Raw genomic sequence first — 18,578 nt, 5'->3', positions numbered from 1 at the left:
CGAAACTGGCGGCTTATTCATGTCTGGGATAATAATAGAGGGCTGTTTGCCTGGGTTGTCTGCTAGCGTAGTGAAAGGTTTTTGCTACTGCAAGGGAGGTCTGGTTTGTTTTCGGTTCTAATCTCGATGGAGGCAGATAGACTATCAGTAAAGGAATTTCAAGAAATTCTCGAGCCCCCAATACGTTTTATTGCTACCTTTATTCCGCACCGGCGCCATGTGGATGTCGATATGTAACTTTTGTAGAATTTCATACTAGTTACTGCCTCCTTTTTCGGCTTCTGTCAATAACTAAATTGACTTAAGTGTGGCAGTGAATGACTTTTAACTGAATTCCGTTATTAATCTCCACGCATTACTAAATTTGCACACTTTGATGGTAGGTCAGCAGCGGTAATCCAGTATGACTGGTCTGAACGTTGAAACAGACCATTTCGCGCCCGAATGCCCATAATATTTTGCTAATTCGTAACGATCTAGGGGACTTTGTCTTACTAAAACAGTTATGTTACCTCGATAAGCTGAAATATGTTTTTATTAGTACAGTTCATACTAATTAACGTTTCTTCTTTCATTTATATCTTATATTTAAATGTTGTGGCTAACACACTAATCAGCAGTAATATAGCCTTACACATGATTGAAAACAGTCTGACAAATTTCGGAAAGTTTTTCAATTTCAAGCCTGTGCATAGTAAGTTGGTAGCACTTCGTCGCCTTGCCTGTTATACAGTGTAGCACACTTTAAAGCTCTGCGGATCAGCATAACGAAAAGGCGAGGGGTCTCGCTCGTTTTGTCCACGACTGTACATATACCTCTGAAACTTTTCGAAAAGTTCAGCATGGAGAAGAGAACTTCCAGCCATTGCGGCTGTGACCTGGGAAAATTTCGCTACCTTTACCAAAATACAGGGGAATCCTGTACAGATTTCCAATTCCTGGCTCACTGAAAACCTTTTAAAATGCAGAAGTTTAGTACTGGCACCTAGGCAAGTTCCACTCATTGGTCAAGCCCTTCGCCCCAAATCATGGAATCAGACAAGATTCGATTGGATAATAAGATTTTGGAGCGAATGCAATAAACTTTCGCATGGTGGGCTAACAGCGTCGTGTCGGCGTCTTCTGCGATCTGTGTGCAGGAAGGTGAAATCGTCATCCACAGCTATACTCTGGGGGTTTATCAGCATCTCGTATCGAAGGAGAAAATCGCATTCAGAGCCGAAGCAGTAAGCCGGGGGCATACTGCAAGCTCTTCTGCCAAAAGCAGTGCCCACAAGCCCTACTTTGTAACAGGCCTCTTGTAAGCAAGCCAGAGACGTTATGTGGCAACTGGGGCCACTCTCTTCTCACCAGGACAAACAGAAGTCTTTCTTCAGACCCGCCCAGCGTTGTGCTTTCCTCAAACACAGTCAAAAAAGAGCAATTAAAAACATTAAACAACACATAGAGATATGTGACTGCAACGTCACACCAAGGCCCCGCGACCTGAAGGCAGCTACGTTACTAGCTAGACAACGAGCTGCAGACAACAAAGGAGCAAGTAGATCTGCATTTTCGGGGCATTTCAATAGACTGCTTTGTGTCTCTAATCGAGAACGGGCAACGTACGTTTCCTGCGCTTTTCAGCCTACTAATACGCCTCGGAGACTCCTTTCAAGCTTAGACTGTCCCTGTATACCCACATTACGGCAAGAAGGATTCTCAGCAAGGGACGATGCATCCTGAATCGCTGCACCCCACACTGACATCATTCGAGCATTCAGCTGCTATTGTGGGACACGAAATATTGATGGTTTAACTCTCGCCGGTCGCCCAGCGTCAACAATACCAGCCAATGAACGCGACCACCAAAATCAATGGAACGAAAGAATTCACTGAAGTCTTTCAGGAAACTGGACCTACTTGTCAACCAAGACAGTACGCTACTGAGAGCATTGCAACCTATTTCCCCATACACAAAGTGCATGTCAGTGAGTTCTGCGAAAGTGTTTGGGTCTATCTGTCTGTCGTTGATTCATAGCACATTCTGTCATGGGACAACGTAAATACGATATAACAGAGCCACCTTACGAACAAGTGAAGAAAACAAAACCTGCATCATGACTTCCTAGTAAACAGGCTCGCCTTCTAGAATGAAATTTTCGCTCTACAGCGGAGTGTGCGCTGATATGAAACCTCCTGGCAGATTAACACTGTGTGCCTGACCAAGACTCGCACTCGGGACCTTTGCCTTTAACGGGCACGTGCTCTACCAACTGAGCTACCCAAGCACGACTCACGACCCGTCCACACAGGTTTAATTCTGCCAGTACCTCGTCTCCTACCTTCCAAACTTCACAGAAGCTCTCCTGCCAAGGTTTCCCAGGAGAGGTTCTGTGCAGTTTGGAAGATAGGAGACGAGGTACTGGCGGAATTAAAGCTGTGAGGACGGGGTGTGAGTCGTGCTTGGGTAGCTCAGTTAGGAGAGCACTTGCCCGTGAAAGGCAAAGGTCCCGAGTTCGAGTCTCGGTCCAACACACAGTTTTAATCTGCCAGGAAGTTTCAGGCTCGCCTTACTTGTTTCCTTGCAGGAAATAAAGAATGTACATGTCAATAAACAGCACAGTACTCGGAAGCTTGCATGCGTATTAGTTGTAAACAAGGCAGAAAACAGTAATGACAGACAAAGTGGTTGACACGTTTACTTCCATATCTCCATAAGCGGGCTTCCCAGACTCAAATTATTCAGTGGACCATTCTCTATGTCCTGTTACATTTTTGCCCGCTGTTACGGAAACAGCCTGCATGTGTAGACAATTTTGTATAAGAAGTACATTTTCCAGAAATCTTCTTCAGCAAATGGAAAGCAAAGATAGTTACTTCAGTAGGATTTAGGGGTAACTTTGTGGCACCACAAAAACCTCCAGAAACAACAATTGAAACTGTAGATCACAAGTCTTATTAACGAAATTAGGACAGTCGTGAACAGTCTGTGAGGTGTCACGCAAATCCAACACCTTCCATGAAAACCCTGACATGATAAGCAAATCCTGTAGTATGTCACATAGCTCCGAATAAATCGTGACATTAAATTAACCAAAGTAATACGAGTAACGAGTGAGCAAATGGAATACCACAGACTAACACAAGAATGCCTAAATGCATGTCATACCTTCCCACCATGAGACAGACACAGTTCCGTGGGGAGAAACGAGAACAGAAGCTGAGAGCAGAACCGCGTTAAGCTAGAAGCCCTACGATAAGGGACGGACTGGACACCCACGTCGCCAGCTAACCACTAGGACAACGTCAGCTGCAAGTTTTAGTGTGAGACTTTTTCGCGTCTCTGTTACGTCAGGACCACACCCCAGCCCATGTAAAAGCTAGAGCCCTCCACAAAAACAGGATAGATCTTACGATAACACAAGAAGGGCCACACCACCCGCAAGTTTTAGCGTGATACTTTTTCGCGTCTCTGTTACATTAGGACCACCCTGAGCCCATGTTAAAAGAAAGAGCCCTCCAGAAGAACAGTATGGATCTTACGATAACGCTAAAAGGACCACACCAGCTGCAGGTTTTAGCGTGAGACTTTTTCGCGTCTCTGTTACGTTGCAAACTTTAAAAACATTGCCCCACCACTAAAAGTATAACGTTTCTCATTGGATAGACAGAATTTTTGTAGGCGTCTTAAGGTTAACATTGAGACCCTGATTGGTCAGATGAAAACATAGCCAGATAGTTTTTTTAAACCAACTTCTGTAAATGGTAGCAAGGAGAAGTTAGGAGAAGTGAGTTAGTTCCGAGACGGCGAGCTGGATGGCTGCTGCCCCGGCCGCTGCCCTCCTGAAGCTGCCTAACCAACGACAAGGTAATGAACGCAAGCGATGCTGCATAACAGCGCATAAAGCTTCACTCAGAACTGCAGAAGTCTCATCTGTTACACCCCCTTTTAGCGTAATACTAGTGTCGATCGTCAATTGAAGCTCATGGTGTTCACATTTGCCACTTGAAGTAAAAATCTGAAACGCGATGATTTTTCTGTTATATAGTTATTGCTGTAATTTACGACAAGTTAGATAAGTAATTGAAGATAATTGAGGGTCACTGTAGAGCATTTTGATAGTTTTCTTTTTTGTGAAACTTAATTTAAACCTAGATTATAGATGTGATATGGCATAGGTCATCCTTCGATCCACTGTAGAACTTGGAAACCCATTCAGGGAATATTCGTTCACATTTATGTTGAACGCAGTTGGTTTTTACCATCCCGTATTAAAACAATTCCTTTTATCAATAGTGCAATTTATAAACAATGTTTTGTGACTAGAATAAAATTTCCAATGGTAAACTTAACTGGTTTTTCGATGTTATTTTACCAGCTAACTAAAAATAGGAAAGCCTTGAACCCCTTCCACTAAATTTAGTTAGTATTAAGATTCTTTTACAGGGAGTGCAGTGGAGCTGACGCTGAAATCATTAAGTATTTGGTTATATCATCGCTAATCTCACTGAACTCTTCTGATTTCTACATGTCATGTGTGGTCTGGCATCTCCTTACCAGCAATAGGTCCCAGGTTCAAACTAGTCAATTCCCTAAGAAACACGCTCATAGTATCGTTGCGCGAAAGTGGTAGGGAGACACGATATAGAACAAACAGACACCACCCAGAATGTTAGAAGTCTGGTAAAAAAACACAAAGTTTTGTGTCATTTTATTACTTTGTTTCTAAATGTAAGATACATTATTTCATAATACTGTACTCAGTGTGTCATGACATTGTTGTAACTAAGTGCCCAACAGTTACTAATTACATTGCTTAGAGTATTTTATGTTAAATGCCAGTTTTTTTCTTCCCTACACGTACGATTCCACTGTAATAGATGGGTAAAACTTTCGTTTTTTTATCTTCCTTTATGCCGTTTACTTTTTTTCACTTTGACTTTTTTTCGATAAGAATAAGTCTATAATTATTTGAATTTTAAGAAAATTTGAAAAAAACTTTGTGCCAAATATTTTTCTGTGTATAGAAAAAGCAAAACACACAGAAAACTGCAGATTTGGAACAAAGCTATAACTATGTGTCACAAAGAAACAAAAGGTCTGCTCATCTTTGATGACTTTTCCTTCCCTGTCTTAGATTTTATGCCGAAATGTCATCTTGACCTGGACGTTACAATTAATATTCCATACTCTGAATACGTCATTACATACAAAGAAACAAAAGGTCTGCTCATCTTTGATGACTTTTTCTTCCCTGTCTTAGATTTTATGCCGAAGTGTCATCTTGACCTGGACGTTACAATTAATATTCCATACTCTGAATACGTCATTACATATAAAAGCTTTTTGTTGTTGTTGTTTTGTAATCTTCAGTCAGAATCTCTCCTTGCCCTACTCTATGCACCACATCCATGTGTATCTGTTTACTGTATTTATCTCTTGCTCTCGCTCTACGATTTTTACCTCTCTCACTTCCCTTCAGTACTAAATCGGTGATCCTTGATGTCTCAGAATGTGTAATATCAATCGATCCCTTTCTCTAGTCAGATTCCACCACAAATTTTATTCAGTACCTCCTCATTAGTTACGTGATGTACCCATTTAATCTTCAGCGTTCTTCAGTAGCACCACATTCCAAAACTTTCTATTCTCTCATTGTCTGAACTGTTTATCACCCCGTGTTTCACTTTCACACCTGGCTACACTCCATACAAATACTTTCAGAAAAGAGTTCTTGTTACTTAAATCTGTATTCGATCTCAACAAATTTCTCTTATTCGCAAACGGTTTCCTTGCTACCGCCTGTCTACATTTTGTATTCTCTCTACATCGGCCATCATCAGTTATTTTGCTGCACAAATAGCGAAACTCATATACTACTTTAAGTGTCTCGTTTCCTAATCTTACTCCTACAGCATCTCCGGATTTAATTCGTCTACACTGTATTATTCTTGTTTTGATTTTGTTGATGGTCATCTTATATCCTCCTTTCAGCACAATGTCGAGTCCGTTCAACTGCTCGTCCAACCTCTTTGCTGCTGAATTACAGTTCATCGGTGAACCTCAAAAGTTTTATATATATATATATATATATATATATATATATATATATATATATATATATATATATATATATATGTGTGTGTGTGTGTGTTGTTGCTGTCTTTAGTCCTGAGACTGGTTTGATGCAGCTCTCCATGCTACTCTATCCTGTGCGAGCTTCTTCATCTCCCAGTACCTACTGTAACCTACATCTTTCTGAATCTGCTTAGTGTATTCATCTCTTGGTCTCCCTTTACGATTTTTGCCCTCCTCGCTGCCCTCCAATGCTAAATTTGTGATCCCTTGATGTCTCAAAACATGTCCTACCAACCGATCCGTTCTTCTAGTCAAGTTGTGCCACAAAGTTCTCTTCTCCCCAATCCTATTCAATACCTCCTCATTAGTTACGTGATCTATCCATCTTATCTTCAGCATTCTTCTGTAGCACCATATTTCGAAAGCTTCTATTCTCTTCTTGTCCAAACTACTTATCGTCCATGTTTCACTTCCTTACATGGCTACACTCCATACAAATACTTTCAGAAACGACTTCCTGATACATAAATCTATATTCGATGTTAACAAATTTCTCTTCTTCAGAAACGCTTTCCTTGCCATTGCCAGTCTACATTTTATATCCTTTCTACTTCGACCATCATCAGTTATTTTACTTCCTAAATAGCAAAACTCCTTTACTACTTTAAGTGTCTCATTTCCTAATCTAATTCCCTCAGCATCACCCGATTTAATTTGACTACATTCCATTATCCTCGTTTTGCTTTTGTTAATGTTCATCTTATATCCTCCTTTCAAGACACTGTCCATTCCGTTCAACTGCTCTTCCAAGTCCTTTGCCGTCTCTGACAGAATTACAATGTCATCGGCGAACCTCAAAGCTTTTACTTCTTCTCCATGAATTCTAATACGTACTCCAAATTTTTCTTTTGTTTCCTTTACTGCTTGCTCAATATACAGAATGAATAACATCGGGTAGAGGCTACAACCCTGTGTCACTCCTTTCCCAACCACTGCTTCCCTTTCATGCCCCTCGACTCTTATGACTGCCATCTGCTTTCTGTACAAATTGTAAATAGCCTTTCGCTCCCTGTATTTTACCCCTGCCACCTTCAGAATTTGAAAGAGAGTATTCCAGTCAACACTGTCAAAAGCTTTCTCTAGGTCTACAATTGCTATAAACGTAGGTTTGCCTTTTCTTAATCTTTCTTCTAAGATAAGTCGTAAGGTCAGTATTGCCTCACGTGTTCCATCATTTCTACGGAATCCAAACTGATCCTCCCCGAGGTCCGCATCTACCAGTTTTTCCATTCGTCTGTAAAGAATTTCCGTTAGTATTTTGCAGCTGTGATCTGTATGTAGTGCTACACATAATTTTCATGTATGGAAATTACGTGTTCAGTACATACGTGCGTGCGTTACGTTAAAAAAAAAGTGGTAAAAGGGCTCACCAATTTTACGAAATTTCTTTGTAGTGGAAATTACATTTAAAAAGCTATTTAAAATCTACTGTCTAGGGACTGGGCAGTTAACACTACGATACGTAACGACTGATGCAAGCAGCAGAGTGCCGCTGGAACTAGGAGGATGGCCCAGTAACTCGACCGCGGCCTGCTCGTGAGGAGACCACCTCCTGTTTGTGCGGCGCGGCTGGGCTGCTGGGCTCACAAGGTCAACAGTTGACAGAGCCAGCCGCCACGCCCCCGCTCTCCTCACTCACCCGCCCCGCACACACACACACACACACACACACACACACACACACACACACACACACTGAAAGCGACTTCCGGGCGGAGGGCCGACGTCAAAGCACTCGCCGCTCCCACAGCCTCCCTACAGACTCACACCGACACAGAGACAGACAACGCCTATCCTTCATCCGGACAGATTTCTGTGCTGCACTCGGCTCTCCAATCTGTAAGTCGTACATCAAGCTACGGCTTCACACGTATTACTTTCTCACTTTCCTTTCGTTCTACCAGTCGACGCTAAGGCGGGAAACAAAACACGAAATCCACTGCTGTGTTGCAGGATCAGAGATCATGTCGCCACACCAGAGTTGGCAATGTAGATTGGTATCACAGCCATTAACGGGGCCTCGCTGCAATCCCACCAACCCAGAAGACCATCCTCCAAAAATGTTCAAATGTGCGTGAAATCTTATGGGACTTAGCTGCTAAGGTCATCAGTCCCTAAGCTTACACACTACTTAACCTAAATTATCCTAAGGCCAAACACACATACCCATGCCCGAGGGAGGACTCGAACCTCCCCAGGGACCAGCCGCACAGTCCATGACTGCAGCGCCGCAGACCGCTCGTCTAATCCCGCGTGGCGACCATCCTCCCCTATTAGCTCTGCAGCGCTCTCCCTTTGAGGTCAATATAGTATCGAGGTAGCAGCACCTCTACCCAGTTCGAGACCTCATCTGAAGGAGTAACACCAAAGTATAGGACCAACGTGGTAGTTGAAGTTTCTGATGGACTTGTTCATTTAAATGTGGAAAATTGTACTGCAAGAAAACAGTTCGTTAATCTGTGTGTCAAGTGATGCTTTGATAGTAAATGACAATTGTAAATTATCAAGCAAAGATATGATCCTAAGTTAGCTAAATCTTTTATTCATTTAGGCCGGCCGAGGCGACCGAGCGGTTCTAGGCGCTACAGTCTGGACCCGCGCGATCGCTATGGTCGCAGGTTCGACTCCTGCCTGGGGCGTGGATGTGTGTGATGTCTTTAGGTTAGTTAGGTTTAAGTAGTTCTAAGTTCTAGGAGACTGGTGACCTCAGAAGTTAAGTCCCATAGTGCTCAGAGCCATTTTTTATTCATTTATATGATAAAGAAACTTCTACAGAACGTTCAGAGAAAATATCACTGGATACCAACTACCCAACTTGTGCTTCAGAAGACCGGATGGAAACCTAGAAACCAATGCCAAAAACATTTGTGCCATTCTGGCACAGTACTTTGAAAAACTGCTCAACACGGACCCCCCCCCCCCCCCCCGCCCTATGGAGGAACTGATGACAGAAACGAGTACGTACAATCCAGATAGTGAACCTCCAACTCTAGAAGAAGTTAAAGAAATAATCAAGTCAGTCAAGAATCGTAGAGCACCAGGAGAAGACCGCACCATCGCGGAAATCTGGAAGTTACAAGAGCCAGAGAACTCACCAAAGACATCCACAGGATCTTGGAAGATATCTGGGAGGCCACAAAAATTCCTGACGACTGGGAAACTGTCCTGTTACACCCACGACACAAAAAAGGTGACAAGACTTCACGAACAACTACAGAGGAATATCCCTACTACCCGTCACATACAAGGTCCTCTCTAAAGCTTCACTAAACAGACCAGAGCAACCACTTGATTGGGGAATACCAAACAGGCTTCCATAAAGGGCGGTCTTGGGCGGAACAAATTTGGAACCTGGAAATGATTTTACAACACAAACAGAATCTGATCATTACCTTTGTCGACTTCTAAAAGGCCCACGACTCTATCGACGGAAAAATCTCTTAAAAATTCTAGCTATATACAAAATAAACAACAAAACCTGGATACTCACAGAGAAAAATTTGACCAACACGACCTCCAAAGTAAAGTTCTGTGGGGAACTATCAGAGCCCTTATGAAACTCGCACAGGTGTTCGACAAGGCGATGGGCTCTCGCCTCTCCTTTTCAATCTACTGTTACACAAGGTAATAAAAGAATGGGAAATACCAAAATAGGGGATAACCTTAGGAAACCTACAGATTAAATGCTTGGCTTTTGCAGACGATTTGGCAATTGTCACGAAAAGTATAAACGAAACAAAAGAAGCTATTGAAAAACTACACGAAATTGCTTCCAAAACTGGACTACAGATCTCTTACGAAAAGGCATAGTTTATGAGTACGACGAAACTCACATCTCTGAACACAAAGTACGGCACGATTTACAAAACGGAAAACTTCAAATACTTCGGTGAAAGACTACAAATGAGCGGACATAACAGAGACTAAAACGAAGAAAGAAAAACTAAACTGGACAAGGCATACAAAGTAGTGTGAAATCATTACAACAAGAAGTCTATCTTACAAAAAGCCAAATTACGCCACTACAATACGGTGGTGCTCCCCGAAGCACTGTGTGCAGCAGAGATCACATTAATCCTAGGGCATACACGTATCAGACAACTAAAAAAAGTAGAAAGGAAACCACTTAAAAAAATATTTGGCGCAACTAATAGCAAATCAATATTGACTAAGAAACCTACAGATGGACTATACAAACATACGGAGACAATCACAGAAAAGAATAGAAAACGCAGACTACAATTCAATGGACACCTATACAGAATGCAATCACACAGACTGACCAAACAGATCTTTGACTGGGTAACCAATAGAAGCAACAAATGGGTGGCAGAGGTAAAAAAGACCTGAACCAACCCAACATCATACCAGACACAATAAACGACAGAATAAAATTCAGAAACATCATTGAGAAAAGTAAACTACATGAGATACACTAAGAAAAAACGAACAGGAGTAAAATGGACCGAAGAACGCAAACAAGATCACTGCTAGAAGATGAAAGAAATACGGGCAACCAAACAGGAAACCAAGATGGAGCCGAAGACACGAAGCCGACAAGAAGCATGGACAGAGGACCGGAAACAGAAACACAGCGAGCGAATGAGGGAAGTTTGGGCAGCAAGGAAGGCAGCAAAAAGAAATGGCCATGTAGTTTAGGCAAATGCGCCCTTTAAGGGCAAAACACCAATAATAATAATAATAAGGTGAACTAATATTTCATGTGTTCTGGTTTAACATGCCACCTCTCCGAGTAATCAAAGTACCCACAGTTGTGGCCAGATGATTGTAGTTTCGTCTGTTCGCAATATGTGATGTGGTGTCACCGCCAGACACCACACTTGCTAGGTGGTAGCCTTTAAATCGGCCGCGGTCCGTTAGTATACGTCGGACCCGCGTGTCGCCACTGTCAGTGATTTCAGACCGAGCGCCGCCACACGGCAGGTCTAGTCTAGAGAGACTCCGCAGCACTACTCGCGCCAGTTGTACAGCCGACTTTGCTAGCGATGGTTCACTGTCTACATACGCTCTCATTTGCAGAGACGACAGTTTAGCATAGCCTTCAGCTACGTCATTTGCTACGACCTAGCAAGGCGCCATATTAAGTTACTATAATTACTTCAAGAATGTATTCCGAACAGATAATATTGTGAATCATGGACCGTCAAGAGCGACGTTCATCATTAATGGATTAAAGTTAAGTAGCAAACTAATTACGTTCGCTTTCTGAATTCTCATTCCTTGCCATGTTCCAGACCTCACGTCAGTATAGTTCTTCCCTCCTCACGCCATCCTGTGTGAGGTAAAACGCGTGCATTTCGGCCTGCACTCGTAACACTGTGTTGGCTCTTCTGCTAACACAAAATATGACATGCCAGACACAGAACCTTTGAAAATCCAGTATGCAGACGACCTAGAATTAATCTTCTAGAGTAAAGATCCTATGTACTGTAAGCATGTACTGTCAAATCACGTAATAAAACTGAATGCAAGCCTAAGACTAGCCCAAACGATATTGAGGTTACTGAGTTCCATCTAAGTAATAAAGAAGCCCAAATGAATCTACATATGACTTTTGATGGAATCCAAGTACCGAATAACTATAATCCAATATATCTAGCCACCAGTCTGAATCGATTATTGAAATTCAAACAACAATGCATCAAATTATTAACACGGGGTTCCCGCCATAGGTCGCTCTCTCATGCAGTCGAAACTTGGCATGGTGGAAGAGAGGTGAAAATGAAGGAGACATCTGGTTCGTCTTATGTGCCAACTCTCAACAGTTTTCGAAAAAATGACGGTCAACCTTTCAACGCGACTTTATCAGTCCCCTAGCTAATCGTGAACGCAACATCGCAGCACAGTTTCGAAATTTCGCGTCCAATTCCATTATTATGCTTTCTTTCTCTATATATTATGGAGAAGCACGTCAGAAGGGAACTACTTGTTGAAAATAATAAATTTTCTTTATGTGATACCCCACAAATTGCTAATTCTCGTCGAAAACCATATTGTATCATCATCATGCTGGTTGGTGAGTTCAAATGGCTCTGACCACTATGAGACTTAACATCTGAGATTATCAGTCCCCTAGAACTCAGAACTACTTAAACGTAACTAACCTCAGTATATCACACACATCCATGCCCGAGGCAGGATTCTAACCTGCGACCGTAGCAGTCGCGCGGTTGCGAACCGAAGCGCCTAGAACCGCTCTGCCACAGCGGCCGGCTGTAAAACTACAGTGAGGTGACAAAAGCCACGGGTTGGCCATATGCACATATATTGATGGCGGTAGTATCGCGTGCACTGAGTAAAAAAAAGGACACTGCATTGGGAGACCTGTCCTTTGTACTCAGGAGAATCGTGCTAAAAGGTTTCCCATGTGATTATGCTCGCACGAAGGAAATTCAGAGAATTTGAACGCGCAATGGTATTAGGAGCTAAATGCATGGGAAATTCAATTTCAGAAATCGTTAGGGAATTCAGTACTCCGAGCTTCATAGTGTGAAGTATGGCGGTACCACAAACATTCAGGCATTATCTCTTACCACGGAGAACGCAGTGGCCGACGCCCTTCACTTAACGTCCGAGATTAGTGGCGTTTGCATAGGTTGTCAGTGCTGACAGACAATCAACATTGCGCGAAATAATCGCAGAAATCAATGTGGGACGTATCCGTTAGAACAGTGCGGCGAAATTTGGCGTAAATGGGCAATGGCAGGAGATGACCGACGACAGTGCCTTGCTAACAGCAGGACATCACCTGCAACGCCTCTCTGGAGCTCGTGATCATATCGGTTGGTTTCTAGACGACTGGAGAACCATAACCTGGTCAGATGAGTTCCACTTTCAGTTGGTAAGAGTAGGGTTCGATTTTGGCGCAGACCCCATGAAGCTATGGACCCAAGTTGTCAACAATGCACTGCGCATGCTGATGGCGGCTCCATAATGGCTTGGGATATGTATACTTGGAATGGACGAGAGCCTCTGGATGTTCGGCTGCTTGAAGACCATTTGCAGCCTTTCATGGACGTCATGTTCCCAAACAACGACGGAATTTTTATGGATGACTTTGCCCACGTCACCATGCCACAGTTGTTACGATTGGTTTGAAGCACATTCTGCACATTTCGAGGGAGTGATTTGGCAATCAAGATGGTCCGACGTGAATCCCTCTAAAATCTTTTATGGGACGTAATCGAGAGATCAGTTCGCGCACTAAATCCTGAACCGGCAAAGCTATTGCAATTTTGGATGTGTGTAGACATCTGCATGGCTCAATATTCCTGCAGGGGACTTCCCAAGACTTGTTGTGTTCATGATAGGTCGAGTTGCTGTACTATGCCGTTCAAAAGGAGACCCGACACGATTTTAGTAGGTATCCCGTGACTTTTGTCACGTCTGTGTAAACAAAAGCTATTCCATTGCAATCAATCAGGTCCATACATAAATGTGCAGTTATTCAGATGAAACCACCACCGGAATATGAGAAAATAATACATCACAGTAAATTGTAGTTCAAGAAATCAGAAAGAAATCTGAATTCCAAAGTAAAACGAAAACTGATTTTTTTCGGCAGGAAATATTGAGTATGACGCTAGTAGACACACTTTAGAACTGTAAATAACACGTAAGATGCCACCTTCAAACAGATAAAAAACGAAACTGTAAGATGACCAGGTAGGAAGTCAGAAAAATGAATATGGAGATCGTATTTCAGAATAGGGAGTATATCAAATTAAGTCAAGTAACAAGATAAGCATCTTGTAACTAGGTTGTTTAGGTTTTTATGTTGGTAACACCACGTAGCGCTCTGTATGAAAATCGCTGACAGTGCTGTGTACAATCTGTGGCTGGTTGGACTCATTGTTAGAATATTCCCTCGTGTAACGTTGGGCAGTTGGAAGTGAGCTGCCAGCAGTGGTGGATGTGGAGAGAGAGATGCCAGAGTTTTGACAGAACGATCTGGACGTGTGTCCTTCAGAAAAAGGAAATTTGTTTAATTGGATGTCACAAGGTAAATACATTGTTTGTTCTCTATCAAAATCTTTCTTTTGCTAACTAAGCCTATCAGTAGGTAGTGCCTTCAGTAGTTAGAATCTTTTATTTCGCTGGCAATATTGGCACTCGCTGTATTGCAGTTTTTCGAGTAACGAAGATTTTTGTGAGGTAAGTGAGTCATGAAAGGTATAGGTTATTGTTAGTCAAGGCCATTCTTTTGTAGGGATTATTGAGTCAGATTGCGTTGCGCTAAAAATCATTGTGTGTCAGTTTTAGTGATGATCAGAATAAGTAAAGAGAAAACTATTTGAGTACGTTGAGCTTTACTCGGTTGTCTTTGTATCAAATAACGTAGAAGTTTATCAGCATAGTAATTCACAATTTTCCTAAGGGGACGTTTCAGTCTTAGGAAATAAGCATTATAAAAGTGGTAATTATTTAAGAAATATTAAGAAATATACAAAGACAGTCAGCTACAAATGTTGCAGGTAGGAAGAAATCAGAAAAGAAGTTTGTGATCGGAGACGAAAATAAAAACGTATTCTACATTTTCCGGATGACTGCTATTCCCGACCACATCGCAGCTTGTGAAACTAGTGCCATATCTAGCTTACGACGAAGTCAAAAGGCTCTGTAAACTGAAGCAGCAAATCAGTAAAGAAATCTGAAGATCGTCATTGCTGACCGAAACCGGTATTCTGAGGATCTAACAAGTTCGTCATTATAGGTGGAAATAAAGAAACTCATTCTCTATAATAACGTTCCAAATGTAACGAGGTAGCTATTAAAGAGAAACTATAAGGTCAAAACAATCGATTATAGAAACATGGCGTGATATGATGAACTAAACAAAACTACTGGGAGAAGAGTGAGTGAATGTGATGAAAGAAAATGAAACTTTGATTAGAAAAACAAATAAAAAATAAAATACTGAGTGAAATAAAACAGGAAATTATCACTTTTCGTCTGTTAAACAATTATAACTGAGTTTTATCGAGTCATTTGAGGTAGGTATGAAGAATGAAGAGTGATTTGAGACGATCATGTTTCAACAGAAATGATTAACACTGGAAGAAACATATTTCGAAAGGAACATGTAAAACAGCCATTAGCGATATTGGCGGTACAACTATTAACAGAATATGGAGAAAGCCAGGTCACCCCACGTGCAGCAATGCTGCAATATTTTTCCTACGTAAGAGTGGAGACAAGCAAGATATAAAAAACTATTGACCCGTCAATATCATCTTGACAATGCGTAAGATAATAGGGAAATTTGTTTCATCTAGTAAAAATTCATTGTATAGTCACCCAAAGGCACAATCTGTCTTTGGAAGCGAATAAAATTGGCCAGGTTCTACTAATACTCGTGCTCTGTGAGTTCCTTGCAAACCCTCTAATTATGTGTATAGACAGTTCACTCATTCCAGGAATTGAGGATGTCGACGATTTTTGCCTGTTTTCGACACTGATAATGGCGAGATATCGATCTCAGGAATTCCGAGACTTTCGAGAATGTTTTAATTTCAAGTGTAAGGTTGGATAAGAAAAATGAAAAAGAAAAATTTTTTTCGTTTAAAGTGATTACAAATTAACACTTTTCTGATTTTTTTGCTTTACTTCTACTGTGAAACCTTGCTTATTGCCAAGTTTCGTGATCCTTGGTCAACAGGAAATGCCCTATAAGTTTTGATGAAAGAGTTTGCGAATATCAGAATACGTGACGTAAATGGATGTGTCTTTCGGTTCCATTGCCGTAGGAACTTAAACTTCCTACACGGCGAAGAGACCATAGACCATGGTATGTGGCATAAATTTAATTTTCATACGTCTGCCCATTCCGAGCAAAAGGGGTCTTAAGAGACGTACGGACAGACACACAGTCGGATAACAAATGACAAAAATTTTTATCTTGTGATATAATTAAACTTAAACAGTTTTCGGATTTTTTGTTTTGGTTGTCCTGTGATTCTAGGTCAACGAAAAATACGCTATTGGTTCTGATGAGTGAGTTCTCGAGCATCAAAATATGTGGCCATGTCTTTTGGTTCCATTGACTTAGAAACTTAACAGTAATTATACCACCAAGGCACTGTAGACCTTTTGGCATAAATTTCAACTTGATACATCTATCGGCTTCTGAGAAAAATGATTTTTAACAGTCGAGCAGACACAAAGACTGACGACGGACAACGAAGTGATCCTAAAAGGTCTCCTTTTTTTACCGACTGAGGTGCGGAACTCTAATACCAAAGTTGTAGAGGCGGGGATACGTATTTTCAACACTGTCTGCAGTTCACTTGTATTAAGAGACTTTTTACTCATTTTCAACAAAACTTTTACTGAGAACCCTTGAAGAACTATGTATTCCGTCATCAGTGCTGGTACACGGAAGAAAATATTCATGAGTGTTACAGTTTTTATTACACTTTCTTGAAAAAGTTGGAAATAAAAAAAAATGAAAGACGAATTAGACAAAAATAGTTTCTACTTTATTCAACCTGTTGAGTCCTCGACGGAGGTGCCGAATCCCTAAAGAGGCAGAAACTGGAATAATTATGTGTGAACTGAATGTACATAAACCAACTTCTTACTGATTAGCCACTGTTCCTCTAAGCCGCCTAGGATGAATGTTACACGCAGGCGTATGCTTGACCCACCCTCCTCCTGCTGAGCTCTTGCTAATATTGTTGCGACCTGACATTCGACGAAAGGTAAAATTCTGTCCTTCTTCCTAGAAAAACGATCTACACCCTTCTCTATACATCCTGGTAGATATTTCTGTGGTTCCACGAAAAAACCTTGTGATAACTGACACTCTAAATGCTACAGTGTTGCTTTCGGTGTGCGGACACTTACCACGTCGGACACTTGCCACGATTTTACCTGCTCCTAAGGGTCGGATCCCTAGTCTCCCCCTTCTCCTCCTCTTCATCGCCGTCGCACATTAAAGGGACTTAATGAGTCTTTCCGCTGGCTTACTTTACATAGGACCAGAATCTCTGGATTTTCCGCCACATTTCCAGACAGACTTTCGTTGTGGATACTATTAAATGCATCTCTCATTGAAATCCGCACCAAATTTCGAACCTCAGTAAAACTTCGCCTATCTTGGAGATTTTGCGTTCGTCTAAATTATACGTGCCCTTTTCGGTGCTCCTGTAGCAGCTTTCTGTAGTGTTTTGTGTACCACGGGGGATCAGTTCCGTCTCTTATTAATTTGTTTGGTATGAATCTCTCGAGTGCTGTTGATACTATTTCTTTGAACTTAGGCCGGCCAGAGGGGCCGAGCGGTTCTAGGCGCTACAGTCTGGAACCGCGATACCGCTACGGTCGCTGGATCGAATCCTGCCTCGGGCATGGCTGTGTGTGATGTCCTTAGGTTAGTTAGGTTTAAGTAGTTCTAAGTTCTAGGGGACTGATGACCTCAGATGTTAAGTCCCATAGTGCTCCGAGCCATTTTAACCATTGAACCTTTGAACATAAGCCACATATGGTCTTTACTAACATAGTTTGGAAGGACTGGAGACTGTCGCTTAGAAAGACGTCAACCGAATTTTTATCTGCGTTTATAAATAGATATATTTCACGTTTAGTTTTGGTGAATTTCTTTGTTACGGAATTGAGCCTCGCTCGACTGTGTGTTCACTAATTTCTGTATCCGTCGTGATGCTCAGGATTATTTGCGGCTAAGAGGTCAAGTGTATTTTCGTAACAATTTGCAATTTGAATGGCCTCGTGAACTAATTGTTGAAAATAAATATAAAAAAGCATTTAGAACCATTAGGGAAGTTGTTTTCTTTCTACAATAGGGTCTGAAAATCTATTTTTGTCAACTTACGGAAGGTAGATTGAAGTCACTGCCAACTATAATTGTATGAGTAGCGTACCTATTTGTGATGAGACTCAAGTTTTCTTTGAACTGTTCAGAAACTGTTTCATCTGAGACCATTCTTGCTGCTCCCATGCCGATGGGCTGTTTCTATCGCAATCAGTAAGCGTGAAAGGAAGCTACCCTACCGACACAGGGATCTATATTTATACTTGGTAGAACTAAATACATACTGACATAATCGCCGGTATTTCTTTCGTTTCCCAAACTTGTAAATATATCGTTTTCGGAAAAGAAGCTATGTTTCGCCAAGATGTCGAAGAAGAAGGTCCTTTACGTACTGGTTGTATCGAGTAAGATGTGGAGACGGCGGTTTGAAAGTGGACAGAAGAAGTACGAGGAAGGGCCTCCTTTACCTCACGTATCGCTACTCAAGCAACCTGGTGAAGGGGCAAGTGTGGCAAATGTCCGGCGTGGCAAGTGTCCGGCATTCCTTGCTTTCAGCGTGTCCTTTCTTCAGCCTTGGCCCCTCTGAGCTTGTATCACGTCTCTAATCAGACCACGTCGATGAAACTGAGACCGCCGGCCGGAGTAGGCGCTACAGTCTGGAACCGCGCG

Source organism: Schistocerca gregaria, chromosome 3 (assembly GCF_023897955.1).
Source record: "Schistocerca gregaria isolate iqSchGreg1 chromosome 3, iqSchGreg1.2, whole genome shotgun sequence".
Classification (NCBI taxonomy): domain Eukaryota; kingdom Metazoa; phylum Arthropoda; class Insecta; order Orthoptera; family Acrididae; genus Schistocerca; species Schistocerca gregaria.
This window is presented reverse-complemented; position numbering follows the sequence as displayed.